The sequence below is a fragment of the Malurus melanocephalus genome, unplaced genomic scaffold (genome assembly GCF_030028575.1).
Source record: "Malurus melanocephalus ecotype Western Australia unplaced genomic scaffold, MMel_1.1 scaffold_220, whole genome shotgun sequence".
NCBI lineage: Eukaryota > Metazoa > Chordata > Aves > Passeriformes > Maluridae > Malurus > Malurus melanocephalus.
The window spans coordinates 581,120-601,094 of NW_026623452.1; the positions used below are offsets into that span (position 1 = coordinate 581,120).

General features: G+C 42.8%; 1 protein-coding gene across 1 annotated transcript in view; it reads left to right on the plus strand.

The window, feature by feature from the left end:
* GPC1 (glypican 1) overlaps positions 1-19,975 on the plus strand; it is a 191,824-nt gene that overhangs the window by 94,662 nt on the left and 77,187 nt on the right. The window lies entirely within an intron of this gene.

Genomic DNA, 19,975 nt, shown 5'->3' on the forward strand with positions numbered 1-19,975 from the left:
GTGTTTGATGCGTTTCTCTCTGCATCTCCCACAACAGTGTGTGTGAAGCACTGACCTTCAGTAGGAATTGTACCTCTGGCAGTGTTTCTGTAAGACCAAGGCATTTTGAGAGCTCCATTTCAGAGCAGCCACTGGAGGAGGCTGGCAGACACTGGTGTGCCTTGGCACCAACACAGCTTTGACCGTCGTGGTGTAATCAGGTCATACCRCAGTAGAGTAACATTTGAGGCAGTGATGTAAAACCTGGCACTGTGCCTTGAATTGTAAGTTGAGCAACATGATATAGGTGACTGGATAGCCCTCAGCAGGTGGGGAGAATTTTAAGGAGACATGGATTTCTCTGGCCCTTTCCATGCAGGTTGCAAGTGAAACAGAGGTTAGTTCGCATTAGGTGCTTGCAGCTGTCGGCTTCATACAACATCAGGAAATGTTACAGARCAGGGAAGGTCTTAAGAGACTGTGRCGCATAAGATACTGTGGACAAACATTCTCTCCAAAATACAGTACCCCTCCTAAYGTGCTAAGCAAAGGCTAAGGATGGCTCTCTTACTTTCATTGTTCCCTGAAAAATCCGTTTTGCAGTGCACAGTAAGCCTCGAGGTCTGAAGGCCACTGGAAATAAACGGTTTACTGGCAAAATTGAGATGACCTGTGATTCAGAAACTGTATCCATTATCAGATTTTGAAGAAGGTCAGACATTTAGAATCATGGCCCTCCTAACTTTATCAACAGTCATCATCTGGAGTTACCGTGAAAAGGAGTCAGGGAAAGAAGCTGTAATAGCCAGAAAGGTGGAACTGGAAATTCAAGTAGTAAATAATAGATCTAAAGAAATAAGGCTGACCTTCAGGGAGCTGATAACCAAGATGAAGTGCTTTTACATTAAATAGGAAGAAAAGGCAGTGTGTCTCTGCAAAAGGCATTGTGACTGTGTGGCCAAGGTTGACCACAGAAAGCCATTCCTTTATAGGCTCAAAATTAATTGATTTTCACCCGCCTTAAAAGGTGATAATCAGGATTTTCAAAAGAGCCTTACAATGGTGGTTGCTTAGACTGGTGTCTGAATGGGACCTGATGTAGCTGCTGCTGAGCACACTCCCTGACCTCTGAAATCCAGCCCTTTGCAGGGRTTAGTGCAGACCCCCCCTGGGATTGGCATCCTCTCTCTCCACTTCCTGTCGCAGCACTGGCTGRTATATCTGCTCTTYATTTTTGCCACAGACACTCAAAAGAGCAGMGTTCTGCATCTGTCATGTAAGAGAGTGCAAAATTTGATGGAAGCTTTGAGGATTATATTAACAAGCAGAAATTGCCTAGTGAAGGACTGRTTTAGTCTGAGTGTGATGTTTTGGTGGATTAATAATAATAACAGCAATAAGAGTAATAGTAAGCAAAACCAAGCATATGAAAGGGGGATACTTACGTTGAGATGTCAGTTAGAGCCATTTGWTTTTATTCCCCARTATTTTATTTTATTTTGGTTTTACTCCCCAAATACTTTACAAAGTAAAAAAATTTTACTTTACAAAAAAATTTTTGTTACAGTGATAGAGCTTTATTTCTGTGGTGCATACCCAAGTTTTTTTTAAGTATCAAAYGAAGTAAGTGTTCAATAAGCCAAGTATTACTTTAACAGACCATAATGCAMAGATCATTGGTGTTTTGCAGTGGGAGCAACCTCACTTGAGCCCACAGGCCGGGAAGATGTCTCCTGCTCCCATTATACCCTTTTAGTTTGCTTAACTACCCTTGCAATCAATACAGAGTTTATAATTTATGCAAAATACGATTTAAAAAAATCATCATGTTGTGTCTCAGTTTCAAGCATGACTTTACCTATAAGTAGTATTGTTATTTTTGCTTTAGCTACTGATAAATGGTTTAAAAATGAAGGAGTTCTGATCATGGGGCAGTGGAATCACCTGAGGTCCTGAAACAATGCCATAGAAACTGCCCTAGCTTCCAGTAAATGTTATTAATCTCACAGTTAACAAGATTTTTTGCAGGTAGTGCTGTTTAGAGCTATTCAATACAGGAGCTTTTTTATGTCAAATTGATAAGTTCTAGTCTTGCTGGCACCGGATGCCTGCATTTGCTGGATTTCCTTAGCAGCAGCTTGGAGTGCAGCTTTTGGGGTTTTAGAGGTATTGATGCACAGCTTGTCTTCACATCAATGATTTCATTTGGCCTTTGGAGGATGTAGTGAGAGAGGCTCCACTGGATGGGGATGTCCAGCCCTTTCTCAAAGTATTTGTAGCCTGGAGATCAGATTATTTGTATATTCTCTGCTAGCAGGTGTGGCACATTGAAYTTCAGGCCTGGAGCTGTCTTATTTTTGGGTTCATCAGAGCAAATCTTGTGCCTGTAATCCCACTGCTGATCATGGCAATAATCTCTACTTGTAAATTCCCCAGGCTCCAGATAGAAAATAGCAAAGCTACAGCAATCTGCCTCTGAAGTAACATTCTCCATGCTTGTGGTCAACATTTTGCTTTGGAGAATATTTCATCCTTGCAGGTTGTGGTCTGTAAAGCCCTAAATTGTCAGTGTGCCTCTGCTCTGAGCTGCACCTTTGTTCTGTTGCAAGGAATTACAGTCTGTTTCAGTCTCCCTGGCTGCTTTTGGGGCAAACATTTTGTGGCCAAGAGCAGAGTGTCCTTTATGTCATATGAAGTATTTTTAGAGAAAGTACATGTGTGAGATAGAGATGACATGCAATAGGTGTAGCCATATATTCAAAAGTGAGGTATGTGGAATGGAATCCTACCGTCTGAGTGCTCTCTCTGCATAGCAGAGGACACATGGCTTCTGAGATGCCCTTCCTCCAGGATCTGCCAGGGCTAAATTTAAACAGCCTACGGTATTGCTTAGCTGCTTACTAGCACATTTGTTGTTTTGCTTTGTTACTGTTGTTTGCAGAATTSGGGGACATTAGTTTTGAGCTGCACATGTGGTCATAAGCTTGCTGTTAACCTTTTAACTGAAAAGGTAGCTTTTTGCGCTACAACCAGTTGGTTTTAATTTAAAAAAAGAAAAAGAGCAAGAAGCAGACYGTGAGTGATGGGAGCATATGCTTTTGATAACTCAGTGCTAGGGAGGATGTTGTGGTCAGAGTAGAGGTATTTCATTAGCAGGATTAGAGGCACAAATTCTTTGTTGATTCTGATGTCCCATGGCTCYTGGTCAGGCAGGGAGGGAAATGTAGTTAAATGGGAGCACAGCTGTGGCAGAGACCTACTAGAGGCTGCTAGGTTGGTGTAGGTTGGCATTTACTTGCCTGGAAAATTATGTATACCCTATACTTAGAAAGATAAACATGAATAATAAAAATAAAAACAAGATGTGGATCTTAAAGGGAGCGGGGTACAGTCTCTTTTGAGACTGGTACTAAATATTGTTTTAAAGGTGCTTCCAACATTGATTGCAGAAGACCTGCTTCTTTTTAAACTGGTATCTTGTCAGTGAATGGGAAAGTTTTGGTATCTCTTATTACAAAATTAAATACATTGACAAGGAGCTTTGTCCAAACTGTGGTTAAGGATACAGATGTGAGCTGGCTATGCCCCCTCTGACAGCTGCAGAATAGGGCTTTGGCTCTTCAGTTGTGCTGAGAGTGAGTTACAAACATAGCTCATGTCTGGGGGAGATTCCTGTGGAAAATGAGCTTTTTTTTGCATATCRCACAACTGCATGTCAGTGTTGCTCAGTCATGGGATTTCTGATCTCCTGTGCTTCCCAGTACAAGTGAAACTTGTACTTCCATACTCTGTTGAAGTGATGAGCCTGGAAAAACTTCTGGACTATGCAGGAAAGAGTGCAGAAGTGATTTGTGGTGCCTGCTCAGAGCAGTCCCATTCCAAGGCCATGCAGCTGAGGATGGCAGCATGGGCTGCAGAGGGGTGAAAAGAGGGAGTAAGAACAGTGCTTGGAATGACAGTGAGGGCCTGCAAGCAGCCAGGAACAAGGCTGTTTTTCTAATCTTGGTGAAAGCTCAMTTGTTGAGTATACTTGTCTGTCTCTGTTTTCTCCCTTTTTCCCCACTTAAATCACTTTTTAATAATACTGCAACGTTGCGCCAATCTTTCCTTTTGGTACACTTAGYAAGCAGTCCCTGTGTGACTGCTGACCTTTAGCTGTGAGCCAGGAAATCTGTCCTTTCAGAATTGTTTCATATTTTCAGGAAATATCAATAAGCCAAAACAAAAAACCTTGGCTTTTAGTCCACACTGCACAGTCTAAAAATTATTTGTAGCTCTCATAAATTCTGTGATTTTTAAGCTTTGACAATCAAATGCAGATTAAAAATTTTGCGTTTTATAACTGGCTGGTCATTGGAAAGCTGATGTCATGTAAAAGCTTTCWTAATGTCCAGTCTTGGTAGCTGGAAACTGCGTATGCACAAACTCTGACCTTGCAGGTAATTAACATTATTTGAAAGTTAGTTTCAGACAGTTACATATTTCTTACGATGATGAATCATTGTTTTAAATGTTACAAGGTGGGAAACATTCTGGAAGCTGTTACACACTGATGGTTAAAATTTTACAGATTTCTAAAGGTCCCTTGTTTAAAGTTCAACCAAATGTGTCTTTGTCAGAGGAACTGAGTTATATAAYCCTCATTACCTAGAGTTGCAGCCCCTAAAAGCACTGTTGGAAAGARGCATATATAATTATTTTTATTTACATCTATATATACAGTGAATGCTTAAGGAAGCTGATCAGGAGGTTGTGGAGTAAGCSCAGCAGGCAGAGCTCTGTTCTACCCTGATGGCTTTCAACCTGAGCTACAAAATCCAGACCTGAAACTGAATGATGCAGGTATCTGCTCAGCTGATGATAACATCTACCAAACCCTGATGACCTGAAATTTTAAAGTATCTGAATCTGGTGGCCCATTCACCAGAAGATGTATACTGAGCAGGTCTTCTCTGCACAGAAAATGATCGACACAAGGCCCAAGCAAGGGTTTTTTGGGCCACAGGGGCTGCAGTGGCTGTGCCCAGATGTGTTGTCCCAAAAGCACTGCTCCACACTTCCAACATCCTCTGCCACTGCTCTCGGCTGTGGGTGTTTCTTGGAGGCATCGTGTGTTTTGGGTTCAGTGAGGTGCTGCCTAAAAGATACTGTTTGTGTRGAAACAGGGAAGAAGGGACTGATTATGCCTTAAAATGTGGAAATGCTGCTGTGTTTAGAAATAAATCCCTTTGTTTCAGAGWCTGTGGAAGGGAGCACTTGTGGAGTGAGCAGTGTTGCTCCAGCAGTCCCAGACTCTGCTCTGTGACTGGCTGCCTCCCACTGCCCCTGGCATCAGCACTGGCTGCTCCCTAGGACCAGCAATTCGAGTTAGGACTTCAAACGTATTGCTTTTGATCCAGAAACCCCTAATTGCCTGGGACCACTCTTTCTTGTGGTGACTCCCCAGGCCAGGGCTCTKCCCTGGAATTATGGTGTGTGGCCTCAGTTGGTGGCCTTGACCATGGGCTGAGCGCTGTGGGAGAGCACTGACCTCTGGGGCATCCTCATGCAGATGGGAGGCAGTATGAGTGCCAGCACCCCAAGGGACAACAGGCTCAGCTGTCCCTCTGGATATGTGGTAGGGACATGGGATGGCTTCCATAGCTCGCTGAGGTTCTTCTTTCCTAACATCAATCTTGCATTGGCTGCCTGCTGTCTCCTAACTGAACATCTACTGTGAAGCAGTGCCTATGCATGGCCATTTTTTCCAAGTGGAAAGGAATGAATGGACCTAGAACACTTCAGCTCCTGAACAAAAAGCTAGTAGAGTCAGGGATTCTGAGTGAGATGGTGGGAAGATGTTTGATCATTTTTTTCTAGTGACATGACAAAGGAGTAAGAGGAAAGGAAACCTGGAAGTGAATCTCTTTCACTGAGTGCTCATCACCTGGACTGCATTTCTCTGACAGACTGGGGGCAACCTTTTTGGTAAAATCACGCTACTCAAAACACCATTGTATTGTGCCTCTTCCTGCACAGTGCCCAGGCAGCATAATGTACAAGAAGCCCATTTGTCTCACAGCTTTACATCTGGGATGCATTATCAAAAGTACTTATACAAGAGRCCATCAAAGATGATTCCTTTGGCTCCTGTGGACTTTCTTCCCTTAGGATTGGTTTAGGGACAATACAGACAGAGAGAGAACCTCCTTTAAGCTGAAATAAAAAAGCAGAGGCTCAGATGGATCCAGGACAGAGGAACAAATAAGGGGGTTCCYTTGGAGGCCTCCATAGGAGGAAGGCAGCAAGCGCCCACCCTTGCTGCATTTCTTGTTTCCCCCTAGGAACCACCTTTAGAAAAGCCCAGCACAAGACAGCATTGATGCTAGTYGGGCTGTCACTCCCCACAGTCATGGTCTGCAGAAAGGAGATGCTTTCATGTGGGGTGCTGAGCATCTCGTGTGGTATTTATGGGTTCCTGGAATGGGGTGCGGTGTCTACYGAGGTGCATTCCTGGGCTGACAAGATTAATCCTGACAGGTAGCTGCCTCGGGGAAGCAAACACTTAGGCTCACCTGTAACAGCTCCAGCACCTGGAGTTTTCTCTCCCCTTACAGCCGCTTCTCTTCACATTTAATCTGCAAGGCTCCGTTCTGTGCTGCAGGGTATATTGCAATGTACGTRCAGCACTTTGCTTAACAGATGGCATAGGCACAATACTCTCTTTTATTGAAAGAAAAGAGAACAAAATGTTTGAGTGGCTGGGATGAGAGCACTGCACTGGGGTGCCTCCTGCAAGGGCCTGCACACCCCAAGAGATGAGCTGCTTCATCCTTGCAGAAGTCAAGTTAGGTGAAAAAGGTACATTAGGCATCTCGGTTTCAGCAGCTGTCACCATATTTTGTCACACACTGAAAAAAGGCTGCCTCTGAGTGCTCAGAGAACAGTGAAATGTGCATCTGCTTGGGGACATAAAAGAAAGCACCTGCTCTTCCAAGATATGGGATAACACAGGCATATTTTGCAAGAAATTAGTGATGCCCAGATAGTAATTTCAGAAAGAAGTGTTGTCTGAGTTTAGTTTAACATTCAGGACACAGTGCACGAATCTCTTTGAAAACCTCTGGTTTCACAGAGTAAGCGGCCAAGCAGCCTAACTTTTATCCCAGGAGCTGGGTCCTGCCTTCAGTGGCTGCAGAGCCTTACTCCCAGMTGGCTGGATGGAAGTCAGGGCAGGGAATGGGAGATGAACAGCTGAGGTTTTTCTGCAGAAGACCCTGTGTCTTGAACCACTTCATGCTCAGCCATCTTCCAGTTGCCTTACTGGCTTCTACATGAAGCAGTTTTCACTCTTCATCTTTCAGATCCCCATGTTTATCCTAAGAGGAAAAGAATAAGATTTTCTGGGCTGCTCTTACTGCAAAGAAGTGTAGGTGCTCTGGATCGTTCTTGAGGTGATATTTATGCTCCAACTTGATGTTTGCCAAGAATCCTGTGTCTGTTCCAAGCCAGGTGCTGTGGGTATTCGGGAGCACAAAGGGCCCCAGCAGCAAAGTGCTGTCCCTGCTTACAGATCAGCAAACACAATGATTTGGAAAATATGCTACTGAAATATGTGGCATGTCCTGACATAGGAGCCTGGGTTATTTTGAACACTTCAAGGTATCTGCTCTCATTTGAGATGATAAAAGTATTTTGTTCTCTCTCACCAGAAATGCTTTCAGCAAACTGTTGATTCTGCTGTATTAATTATTGCCATTGAAGTAGCACATCCATAGAACCAAGAAGTGCTGTAATGCCCTGCAGGGCATCCTGCCTGTCTGAGCCTCAACTATTGTCCAAGGACTTTGTTTGAAAACAAAAATAAACAAACAAATACCTAGTTAGGAGGAATGGACTATGGAGGGAAGAGATGAGTGCAAGGTCATATGATARGTTTGTGCCAGAGATGGGAGCAGAAGTTAAATGGATGTTGAATGAGGTGCAGGAATACTGCAAGTCCCTCTAGTTCGTAAAACAGTGATCCTTTTCTGSCAAGACAGCAAAAGCCATCATGCCATTCCCTTATAAGGGTTTATCAACCAAAACCTATCCAGACATCTGTTCTCAGCACCCCCAGCCTAAGAGGGCTCTAAATSCTCTTTGGTCATTGGTACATGTGTTTTTTTTCTGTGCAAGGCCCCTTCCAAAGTGGAAGTACTGATCAAAATCATGAGGGAGGTCTGCAGATAACTTTATAAATGGGGGCAGGTATGTAAGTGTTTTTTGGTATCAGGTAACCTGTTGTGATTAGAGGAGTTGATCTCGTTTTTAGAGTGTAGCTTGAGTWCCAGCAGTGCCAATGGGAGCTTGATGATGTTCTCTGCCTCTGAAAAACAGGCTGAAAATTGATTGTCCACAGGGAAATGCAAAAATAACCCCTCTTTGTAGTAGAAAGAGGCTGGATACCTTTGCTGATGAACATTTCACCTCTGTATTTTTTATAGCTGCTTAAGGATGTTTCACTTCTCCACCCCTTTCATACTCTCCTTTTATTTTCTCCCTTCAGGCCAACACAGTTTYTTGCTTGTAAAAGTACAGTTAAAATGGTGCAATGTGTTCAGAGCTTTTTCCAGTGCTTCAGTTCCTGTCCAGGCAGTGTTGGGKTATTTTGATTCTATTTCTTGTGTTTTCTGAAATTAGTCATGTTAGAGGGAAAGAAAACCCTCATTTTACCCAGCAGTTCATAGCTATTTGTGAAGAAACCAGGTAGTGTTGAGTCATTCTCATTAAACCTGCAGAWTTGACCATTTGACCAGTGAGCTGAGTTTGTTTCACTGTGAAGAATAGAAATCAGAAAACCCAGCCTCCACCCAGGCTGTTACTACAAAACATGATTGCAGCATCAGGTGCTCTGAGGTGCTGAACCAGGTAAGATACACTATGAGTTTTACTTCAGCTTGGTTGGGATCTTCAGGAGAGTACATGGAAAAAAGATTGATTGTCTTTAGTAATACTGCTTCTAATCCATTGCTTTCCCAGCAGGATCTCTACCCTTTGCAGGAAGTTGTTCCACACTCCTCAGCAGTGATTCCTGAGGACCAAGGGGGTAACATCAGCACACACTTCACCCCAAGGCCAGTACAAGAGCAGCCTGTGCAGCAGCCCCAGCAGAGAAACAGTGACACTGCTCATTAGTAGAGAAAAGTAAAAGGATTCAATTTTTCTTTCTGCAGAAACTTGTTATTGATTACCTAGCTTTGTTTTTGCATGTACTGCTGGAACTCTTGTTTCCATTTGTCAGAGATGCATCTCCAAGAGGGGCACATACACATTGTTCATGATACCTGCTACGTGTTTTTCAAAGCAGTACAGTTAAGAGTGTGAATTCATTGAAATTCAGTGACTTGGAGACCGAAGTGATAAAAGTGGAGGGTCAAATACTTAAAGGAATGTGTGTATGTATGTATATATATATGTGTGTGTGTGTATGTGTAGATAAGTGTGTGTCTTTAAGTTGAAAGGTGGCAAGCCCAAACTTCAGGAATTGCTGTGTTCTTTTGCAGGAGTTTCTGGGAATGAATATTATAGTATTTTTACATATCACAAGGCATCAAGCTTGGTAATTTGACTTTGGAATACCACAAATATCTAGTTAAATTTGAATGCTAAATTGTGGGTCTCCAGCTGTTCTTAAACAGAAATGAAGCTCCAAGCAAAGCAGGTATCAGATAAAAAAAAAGGGAGTAACCTTACTGTGAGTACAGGGGGGCATTCAGTCTTTTGGTTTTCATTTCCAATAGTGTTTAGCAAGAAATGTCTCCTCTGCAGGTTCCCMAGCTGTGTGGCAATGATAAAATAAACAAACCCCAACACTCCCAACCTCCCTCCTGGGAGGAAAACCTGGGACAGCTGTGAGCTGGGGATCAGCCTGTGGGTTAATCAAGGCTCGGGGAAGTGATGTTTGTTACAATTTAAGATTAGTATTGAGTCTGAATTCGGTTTTTAGTGCACTGGAGATAATTGACTTGCTTCCTACAGCCCTAGCAATAGAGTGATTCCCTCGTAAAATGCAGCCTTGTTTTAATGCTGCTAAAAATGAATAAATTAGTCCTCAAGGAATAATGAATGCCAATAAAAGTATTGTGTGGCAGCATGTAGTAAACTTGYTGTGGAGGAAATGGCTGGAATTGACTTTTCTGAGAGCAGGATTTTGGCTCTCTTCTGATGCACCCACCCTCCATGCCTGCAGCTCTGCTCGTGCCCTCCGGGTCATTAAGAAAGGCAAGGGCTTAGATGGAAATAGCCAAGAACAATGTATAGCCTCAATTTGCTGGCTTTGTGTTTTATTTGTGACATCTGAGGGCAAAGTGAAGCATCCTATTTGTCTTGGTTCCCTGTAAATAAGGATTTGTCTGTGTCTGCTCTCCAGTTCTGGCTCACAGCTAATGATGAAAGAGGCAGGGTTCCTCCTCCTCCAGTGCTGACTGCTTTGGCTGAAGCATGGACTGATCCCCCTCCTTCACACCTGCAAGTGAACAGCAAGGCTGTGCAGTTGGCTGTACCCATGACAAATACAGACAGTATTTCACGTGTCAGTGTGCATTTGCCACAGCTCTGAAAAACCACAGCTGTTTCAAAGCTGGGTTTTTTCCATCTTGAGGAACTCTTTGAGAGGAACACAATTGTTCTTGTTTCTGGAGGATTTGACATACTTTGTCTTTTGTGTCTGCTATGCAATTTTCAGTCAGGTTGGAGATGAGGTGGTTGAGGCTAAGCCAGCCCAGCTTTTCCTGTCATCCCCTCGCCATGTCAGGCTTGCTGCAGGTCACAGTGAAGCCCATCCCAGCAGTGCATTTGCCTTCCTTCTGGTTTCTGACCTGTCCACCAGCAGGTTCCTGAAGGGCACAGTTCAGCTTCTGTTTGGTCCCATATGAAATAGATAAGAAACACAAAATATTTTAATGTTTGCATAGTCCATATTGAAAAAGCCAGAAGGCAAAAGACTAGAACTGAAATTCCTTGTGCAATTTTAGTTTGTGCATCCTCTCTGGCACAAATAAACYATTGATATTTACTCTTCGTTGATGTGATCCTACACTATTTCTTCTTCCTCACAGACCCCTTGCCTCTTGCAGAGCACATGATAAAGGATGTCTGCTGAATCATCACCATTTGTTGGGTAGTGTGCTGTATTATTTACTGTACAGCAGCCAAATCCTGCACTCTGAAATAATTATTAATTTCCTCATAGGCTAATTAAAGATTGTATCATAAAGCACGTGCATCAGGGAACTGAATTAAGGTTTCACCAGCAGCTTGAATTTTCTCAGATCCCTAAGTATGGGGGTGTTTGGCTTTGCCTTGAATGGAGTCTAAAATCTAACATAAGGCCCCATTTGCASCAGGAGGTGCCAGCCTGGCTCCCTCCCTGCCATCACTGCCCACACAGTGTGCCAGGGCCCAGCAGCTTCTGTGGGGAAAAGCAAAGCAAGGACAGCTGGTCCTGTCATAAAGGACCAAGTCCTTTCCTTAATCTCAGCCTCCCAAATAATGTGTTAGGCTGATCTTCTTCCCTAAAATGAATCTCAAAGCAGATTCCCAGCATGGAGGGTTGGTGTAAGGTAAGTTTGTTGTGCCAGGTAAGTTTGTTGTGAGGTGTAGAATTACACCGGGAGCTTTTCAGTCTGCTCATCAGGAATTTGCATCAAGATTAGTTAAGTGGAGACCTCTTTATTTGATTACCCCTTTTTTGCAGTTTGCAGTCTAAAAGAGAAAAATGACATAGTTAGACAGGAAAAGCTTTAGAGAARGTTGATCTCTCTATTATATGTTTCTATAGTGTTTGGCACAGTGTGGTTGAGAGCTTCCAGTGCTATAATAACAGTTATAATGAATGTGCATTGCCAGTGAAATTGTACTTCAAACATCACAGGTGAACTGATACAGACTCAAACTGTTACCTAAGAAGAAAATAGCTTTTCTTTGTTGTTGCCTTTAGACTGTGATAAGCGTTTCAGCTGGAGAAGGAAYGAGTACTTTTTTACATTTTTTAAGTTAATGCACAGAAAGTCTTCAGTTGATTAGCAGAGGTCCTGCATAGGATGGCTGTTTCATTACTAAGAGTTTAAGTGAGCTATAAATATATTTTATGCCCTTGTACAAGTTCAGAGGACCATGAAATATAATTAAAAGATTCTGGGCACTGCACGCATAGGAGCAACRTAGGAAATAAACGTTTGACCTTTCTTACCTTTGGTCACCAGTAAGCAATTGCTCTCTGTGCTTCTTGCCTGCATTACTTACTGTTTTGGCTTAAACACAAGATTCAGATCCCTACTGAGAATGCTGAGTGAACATTCACAATTCAGTAGTTCTTCTGTCTGGATTTTTCTCTTCTCTGGAAAATGTAGTGGAAAATGCCAAGCTATTAAGAGGCTAACAATTACCTTTAATTATGCAGGCCAGCTTTGGCTATGAATGAAAAGAAGATTTGAAGTCTGTTGTTACTCCTTTTTATTCCTGAAAACAAAACAAAAAATGCTAATCGAGACATTTTATACAACTGAAGCACAGTGTGTCTGAAGCAGTTCTGTTTTATTCCTAGCCAAGGGAAACACCATACGTGTATCATAGCAGAGTAGGATCTGCTTGTGGATTAACATCCCTGAAGATTTACTGGGAAGCTGACTCACCAAAGAGACTTCTCYGTAAAACTGAGCCAAGTTTTGACACTGAGTAAGTTGATGTAACTGGGTTAAGACATGGCCCAATGATTTTCAGGTTTGCACTGGGGAATATAGCTGTGACAGACTATCATTCTGAAAGAAACCCGGAAAATTAAATACACAGTAACAAATATAAATTTTATCTCTTGGGGCCAAAGCAAATAGAACAAACTCTTGTCTGCTGTGTGTAAAACAGAGAAAGAAGCCAGTGGCCACTGAGCTAAGGGAAATGAGTTTGCAGGATCTGATTATCTGTTATTTGAGTCTGCTGTCACTGAGTGAGCCTGTTTGGCTCAGCCCTGCTGTGCCATAGCTKCACACCACAGTCTTCTGAGCTCCTTGGGATCATTCTCTTGGCTCGTCCCAAGTGCTGGTGGGGCATTTGTGCAGGCTGAGAGCTGGAAGCCCTTTGGTCAGTGATGCTGGGATCAGTAATGCTCCTGGAGGAGCCGGCAGTGTCCACAGCAGCAGTTAAGACACTTTTGCTGGAGGTGTCCACAGGAGACTGTCATTAGGAACCTGCTTCAGATATCTTCAACGGGAAGGCAGGAGGTAGGCAGCATGAAATGTGAAAAGTGTGCTGTAAGCCTGCCCTCACTGCCCAGAGAACAGCTGCCTCAGYGAGTGTGCCTGGGTGAAGTGAGGGTGGAGTGAGTCACCCTGAGGAATCAGCTCATCAAACCCAACTGCTGAGTGAACAGCAGTAGTGGAACAGCTGTGGGAATAGATGCCTTTATGAGACCAGAAATGAGCCTTGTGGCAAGGCTTATGGAAGAAGGGTTATGTGTAGAGCCACTAAATGCCTGTGATGCCAGGGGGCAGTGGTGCTGGCTGCCACTGCTTTGGGTTCCACATGGCAGCTGGTGGGACACAGGGATGAGGAGGAGGCACATACCTCATCCTGCGCTGAAGGGCTTGACCATACATCCCTGTAGGGGGATCTCTGACTTCTCTCTGCAGCAGGCAGAGATTAACAACAATAAAAAAAGGCTGTTGATATAAACTTGCCTGTCCTCACAGCAGCTCTTTCCCTGGTATATCTGCTCTTCATTGCCAAATGAATAGACATGCTCCTAGTTCCATGGCCCTTTTATGGGCTGTAAAGCCTCCCTTCTGTTTAAATAAACATATACATGACAAGGATCTGATGCAGAGACTGTTGAAGATGCTGGAGGGGCACTTCCATGGCTATTGATATTGACACTGTGTGGGTATGGTGAAAAACCACCTTGTGACGTAGGTGTGAAGGAGTTGGAGAGACTGACTTTAGGCATGCTGACTCTCCTGAGCATAAGGGCTAAGAATGAGAATTTTGTTGCTGTGTGCAATCCACATTTGCAGAAAGAAAGAATCTCTATGGAAGGTGACTYGGCTTTGAAGAGGGGGGTAGCTTAMCACCAAGAGAATATATAAATAATGGGTAAGCAGTAACTTGCRGAGCCTCCATTCAGGCATTCTCCTGAGCACAGAACAGGCAGATGTGGGCAGACAGTGGTCATGAGAAAATAGCCTGATCAGCAGCAGTCATGTTGAGCATCTGGGGGATAAGTTGGGATCTAGAGGCAAAGAGGGAAGAGGGTTATTTCTTACAAGAAAAACACATTTGAAAGATTGAAGAGTGAACACTGTCAGCAGACACAGTTTAGGTTTAGTCTTTTTCCATTAAAAAATAAGTATGATGGTTAATTTTCATTAAAAGGCCTATAAAGATTGGAGTCTCTACTGTTGTAAAAGTTACAGGTCTCTGTAGTGCAATATATTTTAAAAAGGCAAGCACTTGAGAGAGCAGGTGATACGTGCACAAACCACAGACCACAGTAGGGATAAAATACTTCCCAGTTATATCTGAATGATGGGACACAGCGCCTTGACTGAGCACGTCCACCTCAGGAATTGGACTATTTGATATTTGTTGTGTTTTTTACCAGAAGCTTCCCAAGCAACCCAGGAAGSAAGCAGCCACCAACAGCACAGTTAAATCTTCTCAGGTCTCTTCTGCAGTGATAGCATTGCAGTAAATCTTGCTAATTATTTCACTGGAGTTTTGTCCTCTTTGTATGTAAGCCCAGACATTTATCTGTAGAGCTGCAGGTTTAGGGTATTTTGTAGCAGTGTTAAACTGAAAATAGAGTACATGTTCTCCATAATTCCAGTGAGTCACAATGAACTGAAACAATTTGGAACCTGAAATCAGATACTGTGAGTTCTTTTTCTTCYGATAATAGAAATTCACTGTGTCAAGCTAAGCTGATAAAATACTTCCATTTCAGATTGCTGCAAACAGGCAATTTGGGCAAGGAAGCAGTTGTACTTTGAACTCCTATTAGGAATAGAATTAGTTTTCAGCACTGTCAGATTAGCAAAGACRGTATCTAAGGACCAATTTGTAATTTCTTATTTACAGCAATTGCTGATCTGATGAACAAGACGTCTGTTCATACTCTGAGGAACGACAGTAGTGGCCATGCTAGCATGTTAATATCTGAGACACAGTGAACAGTGCAAGCCCCAAAACACAGTGTGATCCTTTATGGAGGCAGTGCTCATCTTTATCCCTAAAGGAGTTCTCAGCTTCATCTCTCCCCCCTCAACACACATGGTTGTGTTTCTTAGCCTTATACAGAATCCCCTATTTTTTACATTTGAAAGTACTTCAAGTTAATATAAAAATCCACCTAAATACTAATTTGAGATTGGAAATAGATAGTATGTTTTTTCTCAGCTTCCACTTTAGGGAATTTAGGTGGTCAATTTTCAGACAAAATTCCACKCCTTTAAAGTATCGAGCATCAAAGACTGTTTTTAAGGTGCTGAAAGATGTTGAAAATGTTCAGKTAGTTAGCTTTGGATGATTTAATACTTGGTTTAATTTAAATCCTGGAAAGATTAAATTTATGCATATCTTAAGAGGTAATTGCTTTGAGCAAGTGGAAAATACCATCTTTTCTTTATTCAAAGGAGTGTGTCTGTGGCAATTAGGATGGAACATTATTTTGGGCTTACTGTGGACTGCTGAGTGACCATGGAGGAAAAAATCACATCTTCCTGTGTTCACAATTAGAAAAAAAATACCCACCGATGTTTTCCTGAGGAAAATTTGGCCACCAAAGGTCACAGTGCCATTGCATCAGGAGGCCCAGGTGCTCATGGTAACACCCCACAGGCAAGAAGTCCAGGGGAGCTGCATGTGTGACCACCCAAAGGTGCCCATATAAAGCCCAGCTTTATATGTGAGTTTTTGTTTCATTATGAAAATTGTGTGTCTTGTATTAGACTGGTTTGCTGTTTGCTTTTGGGAAGTTTGACGCTAGAAATAGATACCTGTGTTTGTAAGCAGGCTATGTTTAAACTCCCAGACGTGGGGAATAGGAGCTACACTGCATCTCTGTTGCTCAGAATTGGGCAGAGAATTAGTGGAGTCCCCCAGGAATGATGGAAATTTCCTTCAAAATTGTCTATGTTGGTGAGGAGAGGGGTGTGCTATACTGCACACCCGCCCAGCCCTTGCCTCACCCAGCACACTCTGCTTTGCAGGAGCAACTGCAGAAGGACCCGTGCTTCTGCAGAACAAAGTCAGGTGCAAAGGGCAATAAAAGTCTGAATGCTGCTGTGTAGGGAAAGAGGCCAGGAGTGTTGAGCTATATAGGAGATTTGGTAGTTTCTTTGGCAGTTTTACGTGGAGCCTTGTGAGAGGAAACTGAGCTGGAGTAAAGCAGAATACACCCATACACCACTGTGTATGCCAGTAGTGCTGAAAGCTTTTCAGTTATGCGTAAACAGAGGAGAACAGGGAGAGTGTTTTTACTTTATCTAATACTTTCATCCTTGAGCAACATAAGACTAAATCAAAACAAGAAAGCTGCTCCAGAAATGAGCCCCCCAGCCTAGGTAGTGAGACTCTTAGGAGTGGTTCCCTGCTTCATTTAAGATGTCCTTTGTGATTTTAGGGACACAGTGGAGGCTCTGAGCCAGAAAAGCCATGGGGCAGCTAATCCCATTTATCTCAGTGGCAGGTCCCTAAATATCTCTGATGTTCCGAGCCTGAGACTGTAATAGGACTTTCCCAGCTCCCACAGGTATTACAAAGATAGATAGACTAMGGAGGTGCTCACATCCTTGAGTAACAACAGCCATGTAAGTACCTTGAATGCACTTTATTAAGCATGGAAGGAGTAGGATAGAGGAAAGGTAACATTCTCTGTTAAAAGCATTTGGGCTCTATTACAGAGGAGCAGTTGACAATTAAGCGACACCCAGAGAAATCCATGTTAATAAGTGTTTTTGTAGACAAATTTTTACCTTGTCTTTCTTTGCTCTCATTTCTCTTTATTCCAAATGAAGGAAGTGACTTCCTTTTCAGAAAGCCCTGAACCCAGAAATTAGACTAACAACTCACCTGCAGATAATGAGGGAGACACTAAAGCACATCATCATAACTCTGAGAGGTAATTTCAGAGCTAGATGGCCTCACATTTGCAAATGTTCATCTGTCAAAGCCRTTCACTTTCTGCACTTCCTAGGATTTTCTGGGTTACTGGAACTTTACAGCACAGAAATTGGTTCCACTCTGCCTAATTTCAGGGCAGCGTAACAGAGCTGATGTGTTCACCAGTGTCATTGCTCGGTGCTCTGCACTCCCACCAAAATCAATGGACGTTTGAARGAGGCTCAGAATGGCCCAAGGTAGGCACAGTAATGACCATTAAAAGATGTTTCCTAGGCTTTGAAGTGCTTGCAGTGATGGTATTTCTAAATGGATTTCACTCAACATAAGCATGCTGAGAAGATGAAACTGCAAATTGCTAGGAAATACAGCTTTCTATGTACCTAACATTTTAAAGTTATTTTGGGTTAAAAGAACGACAAATTTACACATTAGGAGGCAAGCTGTACACAGCCAGACCTCTTTACACAGCAGTGCTTGGTGAGACACTTCTCTGTCTTGTTTCCATGTACTCTGAGAAATAATAAAATGAAGAAGACATGGAATTGAGCATTAATTCTGGAAACAAAACAAGGGCACTTTAGTATTTTCATGTACATTTACTTTTTGTGGCTCTTCAGGCTGATGTAAATTCTATACAGTTCTATCACAGTATTGCCTTATAAAATGGAGTTTTATGCAAAGACCTGAAAAGCTCCCACAGCACAGGCTATATAGACTTTCTCTTAATAGATGCAGAAATCAAGCCACAGTGAAGGTGTCAAAAAATAGCCCTTGAAATATTTCCTCTTCCAGCCTCGAAAGTAATAACGTTTCTACTGCTGCTAAGCCCAAGCCTGGCAAATATTTTTCTGTCATTAAAATAAGCATTTCCCAATGCTATTTCCTTCCTGTCACAGYGAGTATTGGGCTATAATTCTCCCTGCTGCTGCTTTGCTTCACGAGCGGGTGGAGGAGTCTAGACGGGACGTGGTTTTGAAGGCACACCCTTAGCCCTGCTGTCCTGGGAGTGGATGGGTTGGCTACAGGCAGCTTGGTGCTGGTATCTCCTTTCCTGCTCATTTGAGGTTACATATCTTTGCTTTTGCAAATAGGCCCTTGGAGCCAGTGAGAATAGTTGTGTGCTTGAGGCAAACAAGATTTGACCTTAAAATAACATAATAACAAATATATGGGTTCAAATTGATGGCTTGGTGGATGGAAGTACCAAGAAGGACCTGCAGCAATTAGTTGCTCATGGATTAGAAATTTTATGCTTTGCAGCCCTCATTGTAATCCCATTTATTCTTTCACATATTTCAGGAGAGGTACCATTTAGTTTACATTAGCATGAATGATGAGTGCTAATCTGAGATGACAGAGCAATTTAAAGCTGGCAGGAAGTTGCTGAGGTAATATCTAAAATATGAAACGTCTCATTCATTAGGAGAGGTGAAGATGACGAGTTTAACTGCACCCTCTCTCCAACTGGTTTTATGCCAAGGCTGTAGAGCTGGCTTCAGTTCAGATTAAAGTCAAGATCYAAGTATCACCTTCTTCACAGTAACTCAGCAAGGTGGATATGGAACCAARTGCAGTATATATGTCAGCAAAAATCAAGCAAAAAATGTTAACAGAGACTTCACCCTTTCTTTTCCTAGTGACAGGTAGGATAATTTAGAGTGATCTAAGAAAAATYAGTTCTCTTAAGAAAGGCAGCGTGCTTCCTATCTTCAGAGAAAAGGAATGACAGCTGTCCCTCTCCTTAAAAGCACAAGTGACACTGTGGCACAGCTGGCATAATTCAGATTTTTAGGAGGATGTGCAACTTTTTTCATTACAGRCTCCACTAAATGATCTTGGCCAGAAATATATGACCAGATGGCATTAGAGCTGCTTTCCCTATAAGATTACAAAGTGCCACTGTTCAAAATCTCAGCAGCTGAGAGATTATAAATTGCTAGTGCAGGCGGTCATTGCTTTTTCAAGCTCATTTTCTTGGTGCATGGGGAGTCTTTAGGTTTCTCGTCATAATACCTTCAACTTCAATATGTCAGGCTTTATTAGTTTCCTGGTTTAGCTCTCAAACCYCACCTCTTCTTTGTTGTGAAATGAGTTTGATGTTGTATCCTCATCCTTTACTCCTTCTTGTGCTCCATCTGTGGTTTTTGTCCACATTCTCCGTGTTGCCTGCCTGCAGGCTGCTCTTCTAGGTATTGACTTGGGCAAGTGTGTTTAGGTATCTCTCAGCTGAGAAACTGTGCTGTTCCTGTGGCACAAATGTGCTGCTGAAGAGGTGGAAGTGCTTTTCTTGCTGTTTTATTCTGGTCTTTGTCCATCTTGGGTGCTAGGGTGTCCTGCCAAAGGAATAGCAGCCTGCTCTGGAGCCAGGAGGAGAGGGAGTGGGATTRGGAATGTGCCTGAGCAGAGGGTGGTGAGAGGAAGAGGCACTCACTGATCCTGGGCAGTTTCTGGGCCAGAGGAGGCAGCAGGTGGGGAATGAACCTTGCTGGATAATATTTTTCAGATTATCTGGGAATATCAGCTGTTATTTTAGTAGGTAGATCTATCAAATGAGCCCARTCTATCCACATAAGATGTGGACCTTTGTAAGACCATGGAAGGCAAGGATGAAAAAACTTTATTATAGATTCCTGACAATGCCATTTTYTGAATGTCAGCTCCAGAAGTGTAACATGATCCCAGAGAATCAAAAAAGGTCATGGGGTGAGTGAAGGAGGATGTATGGCTGCAACCTGTACTGTGGAGGGATGCCCACTGTCCCTCTGCACTTCCCGTGGCATTCTAGATGATATTTGAGATTTTCTGTGGTGGGTGATGTAATTAGTTTGTCTCACAGGTTTAAGAGCATTAGTATTTTGCAAGT